The 25,878-nt window shown below is 43.4% G+C and overlaps 1 pseudogene; it reads left to right on the top strand.

The window, feature by feature from the left end:
• The first annotated feature begins 1,396 nt into the window (after positions 1-1,396).
• On the top strand, positions 1,397-2,731 carry LOC105517065 (annotated as a pseudogene).
• Positions 2,732-25,878: the final 23,147 nt, after the last annotated feature.

Consider the following 25,878-nt stretch of genomic DNA (forward strand, 5'->3'; position numbering starts at 1 on the left):
ATCCAGGTGTGGTGATGGCAAATTTATGCCATTTCCATGATGGCATCATGAATCCAATAAAAATTGCTTTGCTGTATTTACCGAGATTCACCCACACACATTCACTAAACTCTTACATGAAAGCACCAGGCTGGACAGGTTGTGGTTGGGGGTATGAGGACGGAAAATCAATGGTCCCTTCCTAGAAAGAATCCTTCATCTCACAGGGAGACAGACCAGATGGCCTATAAATTAAAGTAGAAGTTCAGGAAATTCAAGGAAAACAGGATAAAATACTCTGAAAATTCTTTACCTCTCTGTTAAGGAAGTAGCAAGGCAGTGATTATGAACTGGGACTCTGGTGACCCTGGGCAAGTTCCTTACTTGCTCTGTACCTCACTTTTTTTCAGCTGTAGAATGAAAACAATAATAGAACCCTTCTTATAGGGTTGGTGTGAAGGTTAAATGGATTAATACATGCAACATACTTAGAACAGCACTTGGCACATAGCAAACACTCAATAAATGTTAGCTATCACTATTAACATATGGTTTACATGGCCAAAAATGATTTTTCTTGATAAATATTATGATCCCTGATCATCAAGGGAGGAAACTGAAGCACAGAGATAAAACAATGTCCTCCAGGTCACAGAGTCATTTTGCTGCAGAGGGAGGAATAGTAAGCAGGTCTTAGATGCTGGTCCAGCATTTTCCTACTCCTGCATGTCCCAACTGAGAGTTGAGAGTGTACAGGAAAGACTGCTAATCACGCTTTTTGGTAGAAATGGTGGCTTTGATTTTGAGTGGGCTGTATTCAGGAATGGGTGATAAGGAAGGGTGACGTGATTTTAAAAAAATGTGATAAGGAAGGGTGATGTGATTTAAAAAAAAAAAACAGTAGTTATTCACCAAAATCCATTCTTCTCATTGTCCGTGGTGAGGGTTCAGTGGTGGATGCATGCTGAACAGTGGAGGACCAGGTTTCCCAACGTTCCTTGTGTCAGAGGCAGCGGCCATATTGAAAAGTTTTCACTTGCATATTGTGAGAAGAGGATGAACCATCCCCAGGATGACATCTTAAGACACACAGTGTGGTGGGTGCACAGCTGGGCTTGGTCTGCTGAAGCTGCCGCCAGGCGAAGGTGAAAGGGCTCCTGCACCATGCCCTGTGCTCCCCATCTGCCTGGCATTGTGCACAGAGCAGGAAAGCGTGGCTGTTACAAATGCATCCTGATTTAGGGGAGGAGCAGCCAACTACCTTCATACCAGTCTCTCTCTTTAAAAGGTGAGGTGAATCAGTGATTTTCCTGAAAAATTACAGGTATCCAGCTAAGATCTGAATGCCATCACCCTACCCAGGGCCCTGCAGTTTTCTCGTGGTGAACCCTTGATGGATTTGTTAGTTGCTTGAGAAATGGCTATGAGCGGATTGAGGTTAGGAAGACAGAATTTTCATCGGTTAAAAAGGAAGAGCTGATTGCTGTTGAAACTCATCGTCTTTGCTGTGCTTCTGTTTTGTGAAGTTTTGATCTATTACTTAGTGATCTTCTGGTGTAATTGGCCTGAAGTGAAAACCACAGCCTATGATGGTGAACAGGCCACGCATGAGCCTGTGCTCAAAGTCATGTTTTTGGCTGACACCCACTTGCTTGGGGAATTCCTAGGTCACTGGTTGGACAAATTATGAAGGAAATGGCAGGTGGAGAGAGTCTTCCAGAGAGCTCTGTGGTTGCTGCAGCCGGAAGTCATCTTCATCCTGGAGGATGCCTTTGATGAAAGGAAGTGGAGCACCCCTGAGGCCTGGGCGGATGATGTGGAGCAGTTTCAGAAAATGTTCAGACACCCAAGTCATGTGCAGCTGAAGGTAGTTGCTGCAAACCGTGACACTGGCTTCCACTATGAGATGAACACATACGAGATAGAATGGGTTGAGAAAGTGCTCATCTCTGAAAGGCTGTTTTCGCTGAATGCCTCTGAAAGGCATTAACTTTGTGATGGCCAACAGCATGGCACTGAAGGGGGACAGCTGTGGCATCTATTCTGAAGCAGAAGCAGAGCTCACTGAAGTTTCTTGCAGACTGAATTGCTCCCGAGAGCATTATCCTCTGTATTGGAGAAGCGACGCTAACTGTTCTGGGGAAGATGTTGCTCCTCCAGAGGAAAAGAACATCCCATTAAAGGAGAACTATGATGTGCTTTCTTGAGAGGCATCACAGAAGCTGCTGTGGTGGTTCCAGCCACACCTAGACCTCAGCGGCCACATGCACAGCACCTGCAAGGTGCACCACGGGGGACGAATCCCTGAGCTCAGCTTCCCATCTTTCAGTTGGAGGAACAGAAACAACCCCAGTTTCACTATGGGTAGCATCACACCCACAGACTACGCCCTCTCCAGGTGCCACCTACCATGTGAGGACGTGGTTTTGATCATCTACTGTGGAGCAGTGGCCTTCCTTGTGATTCTGACACTTACTCACTTTGAGCTTTTAGCCTCACCTTTTCTTTCTGGTTTGAACCTGCTCAGAAAGCATAAGACAAGGTGAAAAGCAGGCAGTGTTTGCACTTAGTAATAAATATCAAAGCCCAAGAAATGGAACTTTGGACAGAGATCATGTTAGAATCAAGTGGATGATGAGACCAAATATAGGCCATCTCTCTGCACATCACAGAAATTCTCAATCACTGAAACGAGTTACTGCAGAATAAATAGTAGATTGTACTGTTCTCATGCTATAAAAATGGAACAGATACTCTACAACAACAAACACAACAACAACAAAAGACACACAGTGGTTCTTCATGCTCTTTCTTCCCTTCTTGCTGGCTTCAGAAATGATCAGATAGATTAGCAGACTCAAAAGCAAGACTCCTCAAACTACCTGTGTTGAAGAACATGATTTCCACCCAACTCCTATTCCCATCTATCACGGACCAAGTTTTGGTCTACAACCTGTTCAATGAGCCGAGTCCACTGGTCATGTGCCTGGATGTCATGGCAATGTCAAATCATGGTAAAAGTTTCTGAAAGCATATTATCCATGTCACGACTCAATTCATGGTGGACTTCTACCAAGCAGTTTGTGGGCTGGTACTTGCCTATGGTCCACACTTAAGCAGCACTGCTCCCGGACATGCAGAGACAAGCTGAAAGGTACCAGGGTTCCTGATGGCTACGTGGGGCAGAGTGATCTGCCAGGCTGGAATGTTCAAATCAGATGCTTACATCTGAGAACAAGAAATGAAAAGCCATATTCTTTACTGTATCTTAATATTGCTTTCTCCAGGAGGTATGCTTTACCCTAATATAGATGGGTCATGCCATGTATTAAAAGGAAGAGTGGACTTTTGAACCAGGCAGAATGACCCTTGCTGTAGCCCAAGCTGTAAACACATTGGCTCTACTTGCTGGGACGATGCCACACCTCCCCAGGACATTTCTGGGTGCTCACGGTGTGCCATACACTGAAGGATGACACAAGGCCACAGATCCCCTGCCAACGGATCCCTCACTGGATTCCTTTTCATCTGTAGGTTCTTGGTATGTCCGGGAATGATTTGGATCCAAGTAAATTCATGTTCTGAGGCTCAAAGGAAATCAAAGGTGTTGAAGTGCTTTGATCCGAAGGCTGGTAAGCAAAGTTTAGTTCATGAAACAGCTGGTGCTGAGAGAAGATTGAAATAAGGATTTGGGGACCCCTGTAAGGTCTAAGAGATCCTAGGGGGGCAGTGAGCAGGGCCTACACTTGGAAATTAGACTGACGTGCTTCTGATGCCTAGAGTCACAAATTCCAGCTGAGTGCCTTTGGGTGAGTCACGTGGTGTCTTCTCTGTAAAGGAAGACTATAATGATGACATTGCAGGAGTGGTATGAAGGTCTCCAAGAAGGTACAGAAAGACCTGCATGCAACTGGGTGGCAGCCAGGGCCCAGCAAGGAACAGATGGCACATTCAAACTGGGTGACTGGAGGAGAGAGAAATTAGGAGACCACTTACAAAGGCGCTGCAGGGATGGGGAGACTCACAAGACACAGCGTAGTACCTGGCTGGCAATGGTGTGTATGGGCGGAGGAGTAGGGGTAGCTGTTATAGCTGTTAGCCTGAAGGGCAAAGGAGAAAACAGTTGTCAGAATCCAGAACCCTCGCTACATACAGGTAGCATGACGGGGAGGGTCGTCCAATAGGAATGGAGGTTGATTCTAGGACATACACTGCCAATCCCTGGTGGTATCTCTACAGGGTATGAACTGGAGAATAAACTTGACTTTACTCTCTTCCCACCCTCCTAACTCTGGCTGCTTCTTCCCGCTGGCCAAACTCCAGTGGAAGGCAGAAGATAAGGGGGCCTTTCAGGCAGGCCAGTGTCCCAGGCTCAGAAGAGGATGGAGAAGCAGGAAGGAGAATCCGGGAAGGCCAATGACTGCATCCTCCCAACCCAGCATGTAGAAGCTGCTCAACTTACAGGAGCACTTAAAAAAAATTTATAGTCTTTGGATGTAACTCCAAGTAAGGTCACATGCTTCCTCTGAGGCACCACTTAACTGAAAACTGGACCTTGCGAATGCAAGGCATGCAGGTCTGTTCTCACATGGAGCAGAGAGGATGAGCAAACGTTTCTCTCTGTGCTGGCCTCTTGCCAGATCCTTTTCCACTTCTTTATTCCTCATTCTCTGCTGTCCTTGCCTAGGAAACCACCATCTGGCTGCAACCCGCCTAAGGAAGGTATTGGTGAGTTGAGGACCTGGGGTACGTCTCCTGCTGCCTTAAGAGATGATTAGTGGCTGCTTGTCGGCAGATGTAGCTCAGTGGCATTTTAATATCCAAATGTCCCCCTGCCTCACGAGGGAGGCCACGGACTATTGAAGGTGTTTCACACAGAGAGCCCTGATTGCTGTGGCAATAATTTCCTTCAACAGCCATTAAACCACTTCTGAATGTGTTATTAAAAAAGAAAACCAAGAGAAAAGGGCAGGGGGTGGGTAGGGAGGGGGGCAGACATCCTTCCTATTTCCTGAAAAATATCAGCACTCACAGGGTGAGCTTTAACTAATCAGATGGGATTTTAATATCAGTGTGTTGGCAGTTATGAGTGCACTGTCAGTCCTGCCCAAGTATCAGCAGAGCCCGGCACCCACTGGGGCGATTTGTGCCTGGGCTGCTCACCAGCATTCTCTGATCCAAGAGAGATGTTGTCTTAAGTCTTCGAGAGTAAAGGAGTCTTCTCAGCTCAGGTCCCTTCCTTGGCAAAACATCCAGTTCTTTAGTCAGGGCCTGTGCCCACCCCCATAAACCACTTACCAAAAGGTGGCTGGAATATATGGGTGTCCCTATCCACTCACTCAGCAAATATATATTGGGGGGGTCTGTATTAGTCCATTCACACTGCTAGTAAAGACATACCCAAGACTAGGTAATTTATAAAGGAAAAAGAGATTTACTGGACTCATAGTTCCACATGGCTGGGGAGGCCTCACAATCATGGTGGAAGGCAAAGGAGGAGCAAAGGCACGTCTTACATCATGGCAGGCAAGAGAGTAGTGCCAAGCAAAGGAGAGGAAAACCGGCCGGGCACAGTGACCCACACCTGTAATCCCAGCACTTTGGGAGGATGAGGGCGGATCCCGAGGTCAGGAGATCGAAACCATCCTGGCCAATATGGTGAAACCTCATCTCTACTGAAATACAAAAAATTAGCCGGGTGTGGCGGAGCGGGCCTATGGTCCCAGCTACTCGGGAGGCTGAGGCAGGGGAATTGCTGGAACCTGGGAGGTGGAGATTGCAGTGAGTTGAGATTGCGCCCTGCACTCCAGCCTGGTGACAGAGTGAGACTCTGTCTAATTTAAAAAAAAAAAAGGTGGGAGGAACCCCTTATAAAACCATCAGATCTCACGAGAACTCACTATCACGAGAAGAGCAGTGTGGGGGTAACTGTCCCCATGATTCAATTACCTCCCACCACGTCTCTCCCACAACACGTGGGGATTATGGGAGCTACAATTCAAGATGAGATTTGGGTGGGGACACAGCCAAACCATATCAGGGCCTCTGCCAGGCACAGCTAGATGCTTGGGCTGCAATAGGGACGGTCTGCAGAATATCAATAGATACGAGGGCTCCAGCAACGGCCAACCAGAACAGATGTAAGTCAAGGGGCTGAAACAGGTCCCGCTGGCCCCCAGTGAGCCAGTCACTAACCCTCTCTGTTAGTGGTTGGCGATTTCTGGGGCTTTGCTCAGCACAGTGAGTGTTAATTGGTCTGGAAGTATTTAAGCATTTTACCAGTTGTCATAGTCGTACTGACATGTGCCAACTGAACAAAACATGCTATGTCTCCCCTACGGAGTTTACTTTCTTACGAGCATGGAGAAGCAGTCAGCTTTTTATTTTCCATCCTTGTCATAGGGATGCTTTTAAAGTCTTACTGAAAAATAGGAAAAGCTCCATTTTCTGTGCTAGGCCTATGTAGGTTGTTTAAAAAATGATGAGACACAGGTTTCAGGCTATCAGGCACAGAGGTTGTTTGGAGCAACTTTTGATCTTCATTTAAGGCAAGGCTGTGTGACATTTAACAGTGTCTGCACCCTTTTGGCTTAGAGGTTTTGTCTAGAGAGCTGTCACAAGCACGCTCGCTCCCACTCCCAGAGGAATGAGTGGAGAGGGGTTTGCCCACATATAAGGGACCGGGGACAAATGCCCCCAAAGGGAGATGTGTTCTGTCCCCTTTTGATACCTTCTTTAGCGAGGCAAAATGACAGCTGTGATGATACCGCACCACCACTTCCTGACATCGTCTGCCCCATGGAGGGGCTAGCTTTCCCTGACGATCTCTCCCTGGATAGGAAGTTCATTCTCACAGCCACATGCAGACAGAGCCTGATGGATTCTCACTTCGGAATAATGGTCACAGATTATGAGATCAGTTTTGTCCCTGGAAAGGAAGAACTGTAAAACAGTTTCTGTTAACATCCCTGGTCCATAAAAGGAGGTTTGCAAGCACTTTTTAGAGGTATCACTTGCTAATCAAACCTGGATTTCTAGGTTATTCTCTGTTCTGAGAATTGCTAATGCTACCAAGAAGGCAAAAATGCAAAGAAAATATGGGATGGAGTGCAGAAAGCAGTCACCATTTATAAAGAGAGAGGCAGCAGCATTATGTTTCTTAAAAATTACCAAAGGGGAGAATGGATGCCACTGATGTTCTTCTGAGTTACTCTTGGATCAAATCTACCAGAAGTGTTCTTAAAATCTGTGTATGACAACATGCTAGTAGAGAGGAAAGCAAGGGAGCTGTGGGCAAGACCACCAAATAAGAACAGCTCCAGCCTGTAGCTCCCAGCGAGATCCATGCAGAAGGTGGGTGATTTCTGCATTTCCAACTGAGGTACTGGCTCATATCATTGGGACTGGTTAGACAGTGAGTGTAGCCCACAGATGGCGAGCCAAAGCAGGGTGGGGTGTTGCCTCACCTGGGAAGTGCAAAGGGTCAGGGAACTCCCTCCCCTAGCCAAGGGGAGCCATGAGGAAATGTGCCGTGAGGGACAATGCATTCTGGCCCAGATACTACACTTTTCCCACAGTCTTCACAACCTGTATACCAAAAGATTCCCTCGGGTGCCTATGCCACCAGGGCCCTGGGTTTCAAGCACAAAACTGGGCAGCCAGTTGGGCAGACACCAAGCTAGCTGCAGGAGTTTTTTTTTTTTTCATAGCCCAGTGGTTCCTGGAATGCCAGTGAGACAGAACAGTTCACTCCCCTGGAAAGGGGGCTAAAGCCAGGGAGCCAAGTGGTCTAGCTCAGCAGATCCCACACTATGGAGCTCAGCAAGCTACAATCCACTGGCTTGAAATTCTCTCTGCCAGCACAGCAGTCTGAAGTTGACCTGGGATACCAGAGCTTGGTAGGGGGAGGGGTGTTTGCCATTACTGAGGCTTGACTAGGCAGTTTTCCCCTCACAGTATAAAGAAAGCCACTGGGAAGTTCAAACTGGGCTAAGCCCAATTCAGCTCGGCAAAGCTGCTGTAGCCAGACTGCCTCTCTAGAATCCTCCTCTCTGGTAAGGGCATCTCTGAAAGAAAGGCAGCAGTCCCAGTCGGGCTCATAGATCAAACTCCCATCTCCCTGGGACAGAGCAGCTGAGGGAAGGGGCGGCTGTGGGCGCAGCTTCAGCAGACTTAAACATTCCTGCCTGCCAGCTCTGAGGAGAGCAGCAGATCTCCCAGCACAGCACTTGAACTCTGCTAAGGGACAGACTGTCTCCTTGAGTGGGTCCCTGATCCCTGTGCCACCTGACAGGGAGACACCTCCCAGCAGGGGTTGACAGACACCTCATACAGGAGAGCTCTGGCTGGCATCTTGTGGGTGCCCCTCTGGTATGAAGCTTCCAGAGGAATAAACAGGCAGCAATCTTTGCTGTTCTGCAGCCTCTGCTGGTGATACCCAGGCAAACAGGGTCTGGAGTGGACCTCCAGCAAACTCCAGCAGACCTGCAGCAGAGACTGTTAGAAGGAAAACTAACAAACAGAAAGGAATTGCATCAACATCAACAGAAAGGATGTCCACACAGAAACCCCATCCAAAGGTCACCAGCATCAAAGACCAAAGGTAGATAAATCCATGAAGATGAGGAAAAACCAGTGCAAAAAGGTTGAAAATTCCAAAACCCAGAAAGCCTGAAAATTCCAAAACCCAGAAAGCCTCTTCTCCTCCAAAGGATCACAACTCCTTGCCAGCAAGGGAACAAAACTGGACGGAGAATGAGTTTGATGAATTGACAGAAGTAGTCTTCAGAAGGTGGGTAATAACAAGCCCCTCTGAGCTAAAGGAGCATGGTTTAACCCAATGCAAGGAAGCTAAGAACCTTGAAAAAAGGTTAAAGGAATTGCTAACTAGAATAATCAGTTTAGAGAAGAACATAAATGACCTGATGGAGCCGAAAAACACAGCACAAGAACTTCATGAAGCATACACAAGTGTCAATAGCCAAACTGATCAAGTGAAAGAAAGGATATCAGAAATTGAAGGTCAACTTAATGAAATAAAGCATGAAGACAAGATTAGAGAAAAAAGAATTAAAAGGAACAAGCCCTTCAAGAAATATGGGACTATGTGAAAAGACCAAACCTGTGTTTGATTGGTGTACCTGAAAGTGATGGGGAGAATGGAACCAAGTCAGGAAACACTCTTCAGGATATTATCCAGGAGAACTTCCCCAACCTAGCAAGACAGGCCAACATTCAAATTCAGGAAATACAGAGAACACCACAAAGATACTCCTCGAGTAAAGCAACCCCAAGACACATAATTGTCAGATTCACCAAGGTTGAAATGAAGGAAAAAATGTTAAGGGCAACTGGAGAAAAAGGTCAGGTTACCCACAAAGGGAAGCCCATCAGACTAACAGCAGATCTTTGTGTAGAAACCCTACAAGCCAGAAGAGAGTTGGGGCCAATATTCAACATTCTTAAAGAAAAGAGTTTTTAACCCAGAATTTCATATCCAGCCAAACTAAGCTTCATTAAGCTAAGAAGAAATAAAATCCTTTACAGACGAGCAAATGCTGAGAGATTTTGTCACCACCTAGCCTACCTTACAAGAGCTCCTGAAGAAAGCACTAAATATGGAAAGGAAAAACCAGTACCAGTCACTGCAAAAACGTACCAACTTGTAAAGACTCTCAATACTATGAAGAAACTGCATCAACTAATGGGCAAAATAACCAGCTAGCATCATAATGACAAGATCAAATTCACACATACCAATATTAACCTTAAGTGTAAATGGGCTAAATGCCCCAATTAAAAGACACAGGCTGGCAAATTGGATAAAGAGCCAAGATCCATTGGTATGCTGTATTCAGGAGACCAATCTTATGTGCAAAGACACACATAAGCTCAAAATAAAGGGATGGAGGAATATTTACCAAGCAAATGGAAGGCAAAAAAAAAAAAAAAAAAAAAGCAGGGGTTGCAATCCTAGTCTCTGATAAAACAGACTTTAAAACCAACAAAGATAAAAAAAGACAAAGAAGGGCATTACATAATGGTAAAGGGATCAATGCAACAAGAAGAGCTAACTATTCTAAATATATATGCAGGAGCACCCAGATTCATAAAGCAAGTTCTTAGAGACCTATAAAGAGACTTAGACTTCCCCACAATAATAGTGGGAGACTTTAACACCTCACTGTCAATATTAGACAGATCAGTGAGACAGAAAATTAACAAGGTTATTCAGGACTTGAACTCAGCTCTGGACCAAGCAGACTTAATAGACATCTACAGAACTCTGCACCCCAAATCAACAGAATATACATTCTTCTCAGCACCACATCGCACTTATTCTAAAACTGACCACATAATTGGAAGTAAAATACTCCTCAGCAAATGCCAAAAAATGGAAATCATAACAAACAGTCTCTGACCACAGGGCAATCAAATTAGAACTCAGGATTAAGAAACTCACTCAAAACTGCACAAGTACATGAAAACTGAACAACCTGCTCCTGAATGACTACTGGGTAAATAAAGAAATCAAGGCAGAAATAAATAAGTTCTTTGAAACCAATGAAAACAAAGACACAATGTACCAGAATCTCTGAGACACAGCTAAAGCAGTGTTTTGAGGGAAATTTATAGCACTAAGTTCCCACAGGAGAAAGCAGGAAAGATCTAAAATCGACACCCTGACATCACAATTAAAAGAACTAGAGAAGCAAGAGCAAACAAATTCAAAAGCTAACAGAAGACAAGAAATAACTACGATCAGAGCAGAACTGAAGGAGACAGAGACATGAAAAACCCAGAACGCTTCAAAAAAAGTCAATGAATCTGGCGGGGCTGGTGTTTTGAAAAGATTAACAAAATAGATAGACCACTAGCCAGAATAATAAAGAAGAAAAGAGAGAATAATAAAATAGATACAATAAAAAAAAGATAAAGAGAATATCACCACTGATCCCACAGAAATATAAACTACCATCAGAGAATACTATAAACACCTCTATGCAAAAAACTAGAAAATCTAGAAGAAATGGATAAATTCTTGGACACATACACTCTCCCAAGACTAAACCAGGAAGAAGTAGAATCCCTGAATAGACCAGTAACAAGTTCTGAAGTCAAGGCAGCAATTAATAGCCTAGCAACCAAAAAAAGTCCAGGACTCGTCAGATTCACAGTTGAATTCTCTGAGAGGTACAAAGGGGAGCTGGTACCATTCCTTCTGAAAGTATTCCAAACAATGGAAAAGAGGTACTCTTCCCTAACTCATTCTATGAGGCCAGCATCATCCTGATACTAAAACCTGGCAGAGACATAGCAAAAAAAGAAAAGTCAATTTCAGGCCAATATCCCTGATGAACATCAATGCAAAAATCCTCAATAAAATACTGGCAAACCAAACCCAGCAGCACATCAAAAAGCTTATCCACCACAATCAAGTGGGATTCATCCCTGGGATGCAAGACTGGTTCAGCATACCAAATCAATAATCATAATCCATCACATAAACATAACCAATGACAAAAACAACATGATTATCTCAACAGACGCAGAAAAGGCCTTCAATAAAATTAAATACCCTTTCATGCTAAAAACACTCAATAAACTAGGTATTGATGGAACGTATCTCAAAATAATAAGAGCTATTTATGACAAACTCACAGCCAATATCATACTGAATGGGCAAAAACTGGAAGCATTCTCTTTGAAAACCAGCACAATACAAGGATGCCCTCTCTCACCACTCCTATTCAACATATTATTGGAAATTCTGGCCAGGGCAATCAGGCAAGAGAAAGAAATAAAGGGTATTCAAATAGGAAGAGAGGAAGTCAAATGGTCCCTGTTTGCAGATGACATTATTGTATAGTTAGAAAACCCCATTTTCTCAGCCCAAAATCTCCTTAATCTGATAAGCAACTTCAGCAAAGTCTCAGGATACAAAATCAATGTGCAAAAATCACAAGCATTCCTATACACCAATAATAGAGAGCCAAATCATGAGTGAATTCCCATTCCCATTTTCTACAGAAAGGATAAAATACCTAGGAATACAACTTACAAGGGATGTGAAGGACCTTTTTGAGGAGAACTACAAACCACTGCTCAAGGAAATAAGAGAGGACACAAACAAATGAAAAAACATTCCATGCTCACAGATAGGAAGAATCAATATGATGAAAATGGTCATACTGCCCAAAGTAATTTACAGATTCAATGCTATCCTTGTAAAGCTACAATTGACTTTCTTCACAGAATTAGAACAAATTACTTCAAATTTCGTATGTAACCAAAAAGTGCCTGTATAGCCAAGACAACCCTAAGCAAAAAGAACAAAGCTGGAGGTATCATGCTACCTGACTTCAAACTATAGTACAAGGCTACAGTAACCAAAACAGCATGGCACTGGTACCAAAACAGATATAAAGACCAATGGAACAGAACAGAGGCCTCAGAAATAACGCCACACATTTACAACCATCTGTTCTTTGACAAACCTGACAAAAACAAGCAATGGGGAAAGGATTCCCTATTTAATAAATGATGTTGGGAAAACTGGCTAGCCATATGCAGAAAACTGAAACTGGACCCCATTCTTACACCTTATACAAAAATTAACTCAAGATGCATTAAAGACTTAAATGTAACACCTAAAACCTAGGCAATACCATTCAGGACACAGGCATGGGCAAAGACTTCATGAATAAAACACCAAAAGCAATGGCAACAAAAGCCAAAATTGAGAAATGCAATCTAATTAAACTAAAAAGCTTCTGCATAGCAAAAGAAAGTATCATCAGAGTGAACAGGCAACCTACAGAATGGGAGAAAATTTTTGCAATCTATCCATCTGATAAAGGGCTAATATCCGGAATCTACAAAGAACTTAAACAAATTTACAAGAAAAAAAAAAAAACAATCCCATCAAAAAGTGGGTTAAGGATATGAAAGACAGACACTTCTCAAAAGAAGACATTTATGCAACCAACAAACATATGAAAGAAAGCTCATCATCACTGGTCATTAGAGAAATGCACATCAAAACCACAATGAGAGACCATCTCATGCCAGTTAGAATGGCAATCATTAAAAAATTGGGAAACAAGAGATGCTGGATAGGATGTGGAGAAATAAGAATGCTTTTACACTGTTGGTGGGAGTATAAATGAGTTTAACCATTGTGGAAGACAGTGTGGTCATTCTTCAAGGATCTAGAACTAGAAATACCATTTGACTCAGCAATCCCATTACTGGGTATATACGCAAAGGATTATAAATCATTCTACTATGAAGACATATGAACACGTATGTTTATTTCAGTACTGTTCAGAATAGCAAATAATTGGAATCAACCTGAATGCCCATCAATGATCGACTGGATAAAGAAAATGTGGCACATATACACCTTAGAATACTATGCAGCCATAAAAAAGGATGAGTTTATGTCCTTTGCAGGAACATGAATGAAGCTGGAAACCATCATTCTCTGCAAACTAACACAGAAACAGAAAACCAAACACCAAATGTTCTCACTCATAAGTGGGAGTTGAACAATGAGATCACATGGATACAGGGAGGGGAACATCACACACTGGGACCTGTTGGGGGGAGTGGCTAGGGGAGGGATAGCATTAGGAGAAACACGTAATGTAGATGACAGGTTGATGGGCGCAGCAAACCACCATGGCATGTGTATGCCTATGTAACAAACTGCACATTCTGCACACATATCCCGGGACTTAAAAGTATAATTAAAAAAAAAAGAGAAAAAAGCAAGTTGCAGAAGAGCAAATATAGTATGAGTCCATTTGCATAAAAGGGATATACAAATGCATATAAATGACCCAAGAAATACGTGCATGCACACACAACTGTCCAGAAAATGTTTCAGCGATTTCCTGCAGACTTCAGAGGCAGAGAAAGCTTTCCTGTCTTTGGGACAATGTGTATTATGAAACTGATCAAGTTTCCCTTTTTGCTTTCCCTGCTGGGAAGTTCACAATTAAATCTGTATTTTCATTATAATAACAGGAGGCTCCACTTAGGCCAGTGTTTCTCATCCTTGGCTGCAAGTTAGAATCACTTAGCTTTTTAAAATCCCAATGCCCAGGCCACACTCCATCCTAAGTCAGGATCTCTGAGGACTGGGACCGAGATGTCCATTTTAAAAGATCCCCGAGGCCGGGCGCGGTGGCTCAAGCCTGTAATCCCAGCACTTTGGGAGGCCAAGATGGGCGGATCACGAGGTCAGGAGATCGAGACCATCCTGGCTAACACGGTGAAACCCCGTCTCTACTAAAAAATACAAAAAACTAGCCGGGCGAGGTGGTGGGCGCCTGTAGTCCCAGCTACTCCGGAGGCTGAGGCAGGAGAATGGCGTAAACCCGGGAGGCGGAGGTTGCAGTGAGCTGAGATCTGGCCACTGCACTCCAGCCCGGGCGACAGAGCAAGACTCCGTCTCAAAAAAAAAAAAAGATCCCCGAGTAATTCCAATATGCAGCTGTGACTGAGAACCACTTCTCCAGACTATATCTGAATTCTGACTTTCCCTTGTTCAAAAAACAAAATATCACTTTATTTACATTTTCCTTGAATCTGATTTTTACTTACGTGTAATTTTTCAATTTGATGTTGTGTATTTTTGTAAATTGCTTCAAGTCCTCTCTGAAATGAGGTCTGATGTAGACAAAAATGATAAACTTTTATTTAAACCACATGACAGTCAGACTGGAGCTATGTGATTTCAGCTGGGGAGAATATTCTCGGAAGGCAGACAGACACTTCAGGGGAGGAGGGGGCACTAAGGTCCAATTGTGCACCTGGGCATGGGGCCCGGTCTGCCCAAAAGAAAAGCTCACGCCTCTAGCTGGAAGAAAGATAAAAGAAAAGCTCACGCCTCTAGGTGGAAGAAAGACAACCTTCTGGACCAGCAGCTGCCCTGACACACACCCTGTTTGGTGGTGGGAGCAAGGCAGAGTGGAGAGTTCAAATTCTGTAAGAAATAAGTTCCCAGAATGTATCTGTGTGTTTTCTTCCTGATTGTAAGTCCAGTGGACTGAGAGAAGACAGATCTGGCTTCCTCCTAAGGGGAATTTCTCTCACACTTGTTGCTGAGATGGAGCTGATTGGGGTAATTATCTCCATTGGAATGATGGTTATTGTTTCCTGAGTGGCTGCCAGGTGGGCTGTCTTAGGGTAGGGGAGCAGAAGGGAATCATCCTTCCTTCCCACCCATGTTGACCCCTTTGGAATTTTCACCCTATAAGTCTGTCCCTGGAGCTCTTTAGCCTGCCAATTACCTGTCATTGCCTTGAACCCCAGCTGAAATATCAAATGGAAGTAGGAATCGCAAGCAAAGCTTTAGGGTGGAAGAGGAATGGGATGGGGGCTGTAATGGAATGGACCAGGGAGCACTTGAGAGCCATGCAACCTCATACTAAAAGGAAAGGCTTGGAAAGTGAGGGTGGGCCAGGTGGGGACTTTGAGAGTAACAAGTGGGGCACTGGGAGAGAAGGTTCAGAGGAAAAATGATCCCCCAAAGGGAGATAAATAAGCTTGATCCCCCACCAATAAATAAGCTTGACTACTTTGAAATTTTGCCTGAGGGCATCAGCCTTCACCTGGCTCGGGTGGAACCTTTACACTCAGAAATCTGGTACACATGTATCTGTAGCCACAAGCCGAGCCTGCAAGGGCATGGTAGCAAATAGCCCGTCAGCTGCCAGGAAAAGAGAAGCAGGGCCACTTGGAAGCACTCGGGACTCTGCCCCCGTTGGCACAGCTCCCTGAGGGTCCCACCTTGGGTTAGGAGTGCCCTCTTCCCCCACTGAAGGACAGCTCCCCCTTGGTATCCAGCTCTCAGAGATCGAAGTCCTGGGCAGAAACTTCCAGAGGCACCTGAAGGAAATCAAGACTCAGACTAGTGGGAGCAGAAGATTCTGGAATCTATGGAGCTGATATTAGCCACTTCATGGCCCTGGAGACTATACAAGAGAACTTAAAAATATAATTTGCTAAAATTGCTTGAGTCTCTGGGTGTTTAGTAACCATGCCTAGCAGTCTATACCCAAGGCAGACTGGCTGTTGGGAAAGGCATTGTTAAAATAAAATCATTAGCTTAATAGGCTTGATGAAAAGGATAGTGAGATGGGAATTTCCTTTTGCAATATGTTCTCCACTCAAAGCAATCCCTGAAACCAGTAGGACGTAGTAATTACTGACTAAAAATGCTCCAATATCTCTCACTTTGTTTACGTTTTCTTATGGATCTAATAAACATTAACTCTGAAAACTGCTTGAAGTCCCAGAATTTTCAGTGTCAGATGAGACTAAATGTCACCTAGCACTCGAATCGTTTCTTTCCTGATGTATCATTTGTTTTGTTCCCCAGTGACTACCTGCATACATATGTACACACACACACAAGCACACACATGCACACCATGTACATGTTGTGCCATCTTCCAAGGAAAAGAAATGGCAGCAAATGAACTGAAAGCATGGAGTAGTGAAGCCAGTTACCAGGCCAAGGACTCAGTGATATAACATACTAAAGAATACCAAAGCCAAGAATAAGAACGCAACCCAAGAAGAATGTGCTCAAGCACAAAGGACCAGGGCTAGGTGAAATGCACTGCAGAAGAGCATTGAAAACAAGTCCTTCCAAATCAAAGAGGGCCAGAAATTTTTCGTCTCTCTCTCTCTTCCCACCCCTCCAACAAGAGATGGAATTTAGGCCGGGCGTGGTGGCTCATGCCTGTAATCCCAACACTTTGGGAGGCCAAAGCAGGAAGATTACTTGAGGCCAGAAGTTCAAGACCAGCCTGGCCAACATGGTGAAATCCCATCTCTACTAAAAATATAAAAATTAACCGGGCATGATGGCACTCACCTGTAATCCCAGTTACCCAGGAGGCTGAGGCGTGAGAATTGTTTGAACCTGGGAGGTGGAGGCTGCAGTGAGCCGAGATGGTGCCACTGCACTCCAGCCTGGGCGACAGAGCTAGACTCCGTCTCATAAAAAAAGACATGGAGTTTATTGACCCTCTTCTGACTGGCCCTGGCAGAGCATTAGCCAAGTAGAAGTGGCAGTGCACCACTGCTGACCCTGAGCCTGAGACTTCAGTGGGTCTGCAGTGTCTTAGTTCCAGATGCTACAACAAAATGCTATGAACTGGGTGGCTTTTAAACAACAGAAATATATCACTCATAGTTATGGGGCCTTAGTATCCAAGATCAAGGCACCAGCAGATTTGGTATCTGGTGGGAACTTTCCGGTTCCTAGATGACACCTTCTTTTCTTTTCTTTTTTTTCTTGAGATGGAGTCTCGCTCTGTTGCCTAGGCTGGAGTTCAGTGGCGCGATCTTGGCTCCCTGCAAGCTCCGCCTCCCTGGTTCACGCCATTCTCCTGCCTCAGCCTCCTGAGTAGCAGGGACTACAGGCACCCGCCACCACGCTTGGCTAATTTTGTGTATTTTTAGTAGAGATGGGGTTTCACCGTGTTAGCCAGGATGGTCTCAATCTCCTGACCTCATGATCTGCCCACCTTGGCCTCCCAAGGTGCTGGGATTACAGGTGTGAGCCATGGTGCCCGGCCCTAGATGACACCTTCTTGCTGTGTCCTCGCATGGTGGAAACTATAGACACGTTCCCTCTGGCCTCTTTTACAAAGACACTAATCACACTCATGAGGGTTCCGCACTCAGCCCTAATCATCTGCCAAGGACCATGTCTCCTAGTACTGTCACACTGGGAATTAGGTTTCAAAATAGGAATTTTGGGGAGACACAAACATTCAGACCATACAGACAGCTCTCCTTTCTGCTTTTTGGGAGCTCTGAATGCCAGGTAGAAAGTCCAGCTTTCCTTCTGGAGAGGCCCAGTGGGAAGGACAGGACTCAACACTCTGTAGAGAAGGAGGGGCTCCCAGCATTTCAGTGCTGAGCCCCCAGACGACCCTACCCCCAGCTGCCATCTGGCTACAAACACGTAAGAGATTATAAATACAACCAGCGGAAGAGCTGTCTGGTCAACCCCCAGAATGGAGAGAGCTAAACATGAGTGTTGTTGTTTTAAGCTGCTAAATGTTGGGGTGGTCTGTTATGCAGAAAGAAATAAACAAAACACTGCTCAAGCAGAAACATGGCACAATTTCTGTATTAATCTCTTCTCACAAGTCTATTAAAAGTAATGGCAAAAACCGCAACTACTTTTGCAGCAACCTAATATAAAGAAATACCTGAAACTGGTTCATTTATAAAGAAAAGATGTTTGTTTGGCTCATGGTTCCACAGGCTGCATAGGAAACAGGGTGCTGGCATCTGATTGGTTTTGAGGTGGTCTCAGGAAACTTACAATCATGGCAGAAGGTGAAGGGGGAGTTGGCACTCCACATGGCCAGAGCAGGAGGAAGAGAGAGAGGGAGGATTGGTGCCACACACTTTTAAACAACCAGATCTTATGAGAACTCACGATCACTATAACAGCACCAAGGGAGATAGTGTTAAACCATGAGAAACCACATCCATGATCCAATCACCTCCTACCAGGCCCCACCTCCAGCACTGGGGATTACAATTCAGCATGAGATTTGGGTAGGGACATAGATCCAAATCATACCACTTTCTAAGAGCTGGTTTCCAACCCCTGTCCAGCCCACTGCATGCTCTGATATTGACCACACCCCGCCTTGGTTTTCCAGGTGTTGCCTTTTCTCAGGTAATGGAATTAGCAGCAGTGAACGAGGAGTCAAGGCCCAGGAGGAGGGGCATCTTTTTCAAAACTGCTGGCTTTTTGGATTAACTGGGTGGCATATCCCCAAAACAACTGCAGACCACCTGCTTGGGTGGGTGGTCAAATGCAGGGGGTGGGCAGGCAGAGCAGAAACAGATGAGTCCTGGGAAAGAAGGTGAGAGGGGAACTCTGTCAAGCAGGCGAAATGAAAATGCCAGATTCCAAGCAAATAGACCCAAGGAGAGTCTGGGAAGACGGGTGATTGTTTTACCGGCTTTACAACATCATTTCGCTGTCTGATGTCTCAAAACAGAATTGTGCAACCCTAATATCACTTCCTCCTCTGAGGGAAGGAGGCTAAAGTTTTTGGGGCGGCGACTGAGGGCAAGCATGGGGCCAGGTGCTGTCCTGCACATGTCTACGGGGGAGAGGCTGGACCACCTGGGCTGGCTCTTGGTTGCTTGAAATCCTTAAGTTCTAGTTCAAGTCATCAGTTTGAGCCTTGAGTCTTGTTTTATATCCATTTTAATTAGAAATATGTGATTATTTTTATTTCATTTTTTCAACTTTATTTCAATTTCAATTCTTTTTAGTTCAAGACAGAAAAAAATATGTCAAAAATAATATGAGGACATCTTAGGGTGGAAGAATCTACTTGTGGTAGAAATGGAAATACAGCAACATAAATGTTTGAACAAGTACATTTTCCCCCTTCAAATATGAATGCACCAAGAGGCACTTAAAATGTCTTTTCTCCTTGATTTTCTCATTCACATTTCACCCTGACATCTGAGCAGCTTCCACATAAGATCACAGTAAACCGTTCCCTTCCTATTTAATAAGTCAGGATTTAAGGAATCAGTTGTATTTGAATATACCAAAAGCTTGCAGAGAGACAGCAGAGAGAGAGAGAGAAAGAAAGAGTGACTTTTAAGTACTTGGTTTTTGTTGGTCTACAGAAGAAATCAGCTCCTGTCACTCATGAAGTACATAAAGGTGGTTCGAAGGAAATGTTCGTAAGGGATGGCCTGTTGTTTTCTGTGTCTACTGAAAAAGACTTAAAGTGCTGAGAGATGAAAGGACTTCTAGTCTCTGAGAATTGTTAAGCACCAGAACTAGCCTGAGCAGTGATGAAATGCTTTTGCATATGTGTGTGTTTTCTAGAATGGTTTAGGCATGGCAATATTTGAAGACAAGAAGTAAGTCCCAGTTTTGTTATTCCTGCTACACTTATTAATGAGTCATGATTCATTCATTTTTTAAAAGGAGCTATAAATAAAGCCAGGGCATAGTTCCAACACACTTTAGATTGAAAGATTTTTTGCAGGTTTGTTTTTTGTAAGTCACTGCAGGAATTAATAAAATACTCTTGAGTTCATATATTGATAATGCCTTTCATTGTGTCTCCTCCTCAGGATCTCTCTAACTTTAAATATTCTGCCTTTAGAAGATTAGAAGACAGTATGATTAGCATTTAAAATATATCTCTGTATACTGCTACACACACAATATTTAAACATATGGAGCACAAATTTAGGATGGCAACACAATAAATTGCCCTGTTTTCTTCCACCCCTTTCCATTCTTGTCAAGGTTCACTGAAGGAGAGTCCTTCTTTTGTCTCCCAAGGCCATGTTGCTTTTGGCCAATTGAATATGGACAGTGAAAACATACAACAAACCTAAACAGAGATTTTAACTGTGTACATGGATTGGCTTGATCATTTGCACTACTGTCCAGCACCATGAGAAGAATCCACCCCAGGTAGTTACTGATCTCTTAGCCTAGGTCATGGCAAAAGATCTATGTCAGGTCTGGACCAGACCTGAAGCCCAAAGTCAAGCCACTACAGCCAACTCACAAAACTTTGAGTGAGAAATAAACATTGTTGTTGCAAGTCATCAAGATTTGGGGGGATGTTTGTTACACAGCATTAACTCAGCAATAGCTGACCCATATAAGACCTTATAGATGATTTTAAAGGTCTGTTTTTTGTGTGTGTATTTGTATTTCCATTTTTCTACAATGAACAAATGTTATTTAATTTATTCAATCAATAATTATGTGGTGAGAACCTACTGTGTGCCTGCTCCTGTGCTAGACATTGGGAACAAGGTAGTCAGAAAAACAATTTATATACCTGCTCTCATGAAACACAGAGTCTAACAAGGGAGACAGGCTTTCACGTAATCACTACACACACAAATGTAAATCTGCACACATGTTGTGTTACAGATGGGGAGTTTGTGGGGCTAGAAGTGTATAGAAAACAGAAATGCAGCTTAGGCAGAAATATCTGGAAAGGCTCTACTGAGAATGTAATGACGGGGCTGAGATTTGGAGAATGAATAGGAGTTAACCGGTAAAATTGTATAATAAAAAGTAATTTTTAGGAGTAATAGCTTTGTTTTTATTTTTCAGGTTTTGCCTGCCTGTCATAACCTGGACAAGTTATATTTAGCCTGAGGATCAAGTTACCATTGAACTTGATATTAACAGCCTCTCTATATGGCTGGAACACCTAGCTGTCCACCTCAATCCACAGTCGCCCTCCCATAGCATGAGGCCATTGTTGAGAAGTGGCTGTCCAACCAGGAACTCATTTCCCAGACCCCCTTATGTCCAGGTGCCATTGTTCTTACCAATAGGATCAAGCCCCAGTCATGGGTATTATTTCCAGGATAGGTTTGCTAAGAAGCAGGTATGTCTGCTCCACACAGACCTTTTTCCCTTCCATCAGCAGATGAAACTGACAACAATGAGTTCTTCTTGTGGAGCCAGAGAGGGAAGAGGGCCAGAACCATGAATGACCATGTGGAGGAAAGCTGTCCACCAACCAAAAATGCCTGTCTTGGAACACCCATTCATTGCTATGGGGGCAAGAAATAAACTAGCACGTCAAGCTACTGAAATCTGGAGACCTATTTGTTATGGCAGCTGAGTTATCCTGATTAATAGAACATATATTTCAAAAATGGATTCAGTGCTTTCTTGGCTCACACATGGACATAACCAGCCTTCTAACTGGGTGCAATATTTCCTTTGTGTGGATTGAATTTTGGGTTCAATTTTCTTTCTCCCCATCTGGTAGGAAGGATGTTTATTGTGTGGATGCTGCATATCACAACTGATTGGTGAATTTGGTGGAATGGATTGTTTTTATATACTCTTAATTTTGTTTGCTTCTCTAAGTTCATGAATTCTTATGGGTGATGCTGACATTTTTGGCATGAGAAATGTTTTATACAAATCAGAGATGCTCTGTTGCAACTCAAAACACATTTGGCTTGAAAGTAATATCATACTCACTCACATAAATCTAAAAGGCCATGTTCGTGAGGGTGGGGGGTCACACGGAAGAGCCTGATTTGGGAAGCAGTGGGGAGCCATTGGGAGTTCTCCAGAAAGACAGTGATATGACTAAAGAGATATTTTAGGAAGATGAATCTGATATACCAGACAGGAAAAAATGAGAAAGAAAATAGCTCAGGGACATAGGGACAAACTTGCAACAATCCAGCCATGAAATAAAGAGGACTGGTCTGGGATGGCGCCAGTAGAAATGAAGAGAAACAGGTGAATAAACGAGGCTGAAGAAATGAAACAGCAAAACTTGACCACTGTTCACAGCTCATCAACTGTTCTTATCAAACCTCAGAGTTTCCATGTATGGCTCTATCAGCCCATCATCCTTGCAAAAGTAACAATACTGATGGGACTATTAAAGTTATGATATTGTTTTTAAAAGAATGATCAGAAGTAAAAAGGAATAATTGCTCCAACATACAAAAATAAGACAAATGAATAATTTTTCCAAAATCATCTGCAGTAGCTGACTGCTCCCTAGGGAGGAAAGGATTGCACATCTTAATTGGAGGGGAAATGACTTAAACACATTTTTATGCTGGAAAAAGAAAAAAATGCCAAAGGCTAGGAGACGAACACGAGAGGAAAGAGCCAGAAATTTTTTTTTTTTTTTTTTGAGGCAGTGGAAAGTCACTTCTATGTATGTTTTGCTAGAATAATGGTCGGGCTGCCAGGGTTGAATCCTGCTGTGGGATTTTAGGCAACTTAATTAACTCATTTGTGTTCAATTTGCTCATCTGTAAAATGGAGTTGGAAACAGTAATTCCTATGCCATTAGGTTGTTGGGAGTATTAAGTAAGGAAATTCAATAAAGCACTTACCATAGAGCCAGGTACAAATTAATTACTCTGTAAATATTAGTTCTTATTATTATTACCAAATTGCAAACAGAGGCAAGGTCTCCATGAAAAAAAAAAAAGTGAAGTTACCCAACAGCCGGCCTTTGGCGGGCAAAATGAAGTAGACATTTTTGTAGGACAGGGGTTATCAAACTGCAACCCACAGGCCAAGTCCAACCTGCCCACTGCCTATATTTGTAAATAGCTTTATTAGAACACAGTTGCATTCCTTTGTTTGTATTATCTGTGTCTGCTTTTGTGCTAAAATGGCAGAGTTGAGTAGTATGACAGAGATCATCTGGCCTGCAAAGCCCGAAATATTTGCTAAGGAAGCACTGCATTAGTTTGCTAGGACTGTCATAACAAAGTCTCACAGACTGAGTGGGTTAAATAACAGAAATTTATCTTCTCACAGTTCTGGAGGCTGGAAGTCCAAATTCAAGGTGTTGGCGGGGTTGCTTCCTTCTGAGGGCTGTGAGGGAGAACCTGCATCAAGCCTCTGTCCCAGCTGCCGGTGGTTTCTGGTAATCTTTGGCATTCCTTGGCTTATAGAAGTGTGGCCCTGACCTCTGCCTTCATCTTCACATGACGTTTTCCCCGTGTGCTGTCTGTCCAAATTTCCCCTTTTATCAGGACACCGGTCATATAGGCTTAGGGGCCCTCCTTACTCCAGAATGACCTCATTTTAACAAGTTAAGTGTGCCATGACCCTGTTCCCAAATTAAGTCATAGTCTGAGGTACTGAGGGTTAGGACTTCAACATACGAATTTTAGAGGGCTACAACTCAACCCACAACAGATCCTTTACAGAAAAAAGTTTTGCCAACTCCTGCTGTGGAGAAATTGTACAGCATTGTCTCTCATCTTGTGAGCTGGGTTTGACCCCAAGGTACAGAAATTGAACTTGGAGAGGTTGTCTGGCTGCTGGTACGTGGGGATGCTAAGCCTTGGAGCTGGGCAGTTGGACTCTTTAGCCTCTGTGTTCACACAGGCAGATGTTATGCTGAACAAGATTGTGCCGTTTCCTGTTCAGAAACTTCCAGTGGCTCTCCTCGCACCTGAGCAAATCCCAGTTCCTCACCATGGCCTACGAGGTTCTAGGCGTGATCTCACCCCAACCTTCCTCCTTGACCTTGACCTTGCCTCCTGCCAGTCTCCTCTGCCCAACAGGCTGCAGAATCAGGCCTGCTTTCTGTTTCTGAAATTCACATACTCCTCCTTACCTTGAGGCCCATGCTTAGCTCCTCCCTAATCTGTAATATTCTTCCCACTGGCTGCTTCTCGTCACTTAGATCTCATCTTAAGATCAGCCTCTTAGAGAGGTTTTCCCAACTCCCCTAGTCCAAGGCATGCTCTCCCATCATCCCTATCTCATCACGTTATGTTCATTCTGTTGGAGTGCTTATTTCTATCTGATCCTCTCTCATCTATTTGTTTGCTTATTGTCAATTTCCCTGACAGAGTGTAAGTGTAAGCCCCAGGAGAAGGAACCTTGTTGGTCTTACTCTCCACAGTATCTGCAGCATCTAGAACAGTTCCTGCATCTAGTAGGAGCTCCAAAAATATTTGTGCTTTCCTGAATGACCAAGACAGGGACCAATGGCTAAAACATTTAATGAGTTACTCCAAAAACAAACTCTGTCTCCTCAGAGGAGTTCATTCAATGAAATAGTTTTCCTCCTGTGGTTACATTTGATTAAGAAATATGTTTTCACAATTATGCCTGAATTTTTCCAATATGTATTTCACATCAGACAACTAGATTCTAGGAAAATGTAAAGTTTCTAATCAAGGGGAAAAAACCAAACATGTTTAAAATCATCTCTGGAAGAAGTACAACCCTAAATGCAAGTCATGATTTTATGTCTGGTCTTCTCTGCTACTAATTAGTTTCTTCTCTCCTCTTAAAGTCACAGTGTCTTCTTGGTGCATCATCACAGTGTTTTGTACACATTCAAAATTCAGGAATTATTGAGTTAAGAATGAGGAGACCATGTTTGTGTGTTGCTGAAAAATCCAAAATATACTGCTTGTAACCACCTCTGGGAAGCCTTTTCTGATTCTCCCAGGTAGAATTGAATTCTTTCTTTCTTTGGTCTGATGGTATTATTCACTTGACTCTATGATCACTCTAATGTCCAACACTAATGTGAAACTTCATATGCACCCTCTTTGTCCATTTTCTGTTGCTGTAACAGAATACTACAGACCAGAAAGAAAGAAATGTATTTATGTATTCTTTCATTTATAAAGAAAAGAAATGTATTTCTTACAGTTTTGGAGGTTCGGAAATCCACAAAGATGGTGTCAGCATCTGGTGAGGACCTTCTTGCTTCATCATAATGTGGTGAAAGAGTGAGTATGGGAGACACAGAGAAAATCAGGCCAAACTCATCCTTTTATCAGGAACTCACTCCAGAGATAACTAATCTATTCCCTCCATAATGGCATTAATCTATTAATCACCTCTTAAAGGTCCCACCTCTGAATACTGTGACAATGACAATTAATTTTCCAACACAGAAACTTTGAGGGACATATTCAAACCATAGCAGGCACTCAATTAAATGGATGCATAAGCAATAAAATTAAAATAATATAAGAAAGAAACTAAGAGTTGTAACGGGCTTTAGAAATCATCCAGGCAATGTTTCCCCAAATTCAGCCATTTGCATCTCCCTTCACAATTTTTGGTGTACTATTAATTCTTATGTTTTACTTTAAATCAAGCTTCCTACTATTTAAATACATGTATATTTATGAAAAAATTTGCATCAAATTTATAATTGGAAAACTGGCATGTCTTGCATTAATAGAAAGCAACATCTACACCTCCAAAAACAAGTGAAAGATAATGTCCTAAAACTCTAGCTGGGTGTCATGGGCTGAATTATGTTCCCTCAAAATTCATATGTTGAAGTCCCAAAGCCCAGAACCTCAGAATTTGATGGTATTTGGATG

The sequence above is a fragment of the Colobus angolensis genome, unplaced genomic scaffold (assembly GCF_000951035.1).
Source record: "Colobus angolensis palliatus isolate OR3802 unplaced genomic scaffold, Cang.pa_1.0 Scaffold3, whole genome shotgun sequence".
In the NCBI taxonomy this organism is placed as follows: Eukaryota; Metazoa; Chordata; class Mammalia; order Primates; family Cercopithecidae; genus Colobus; species Colobus angolensis.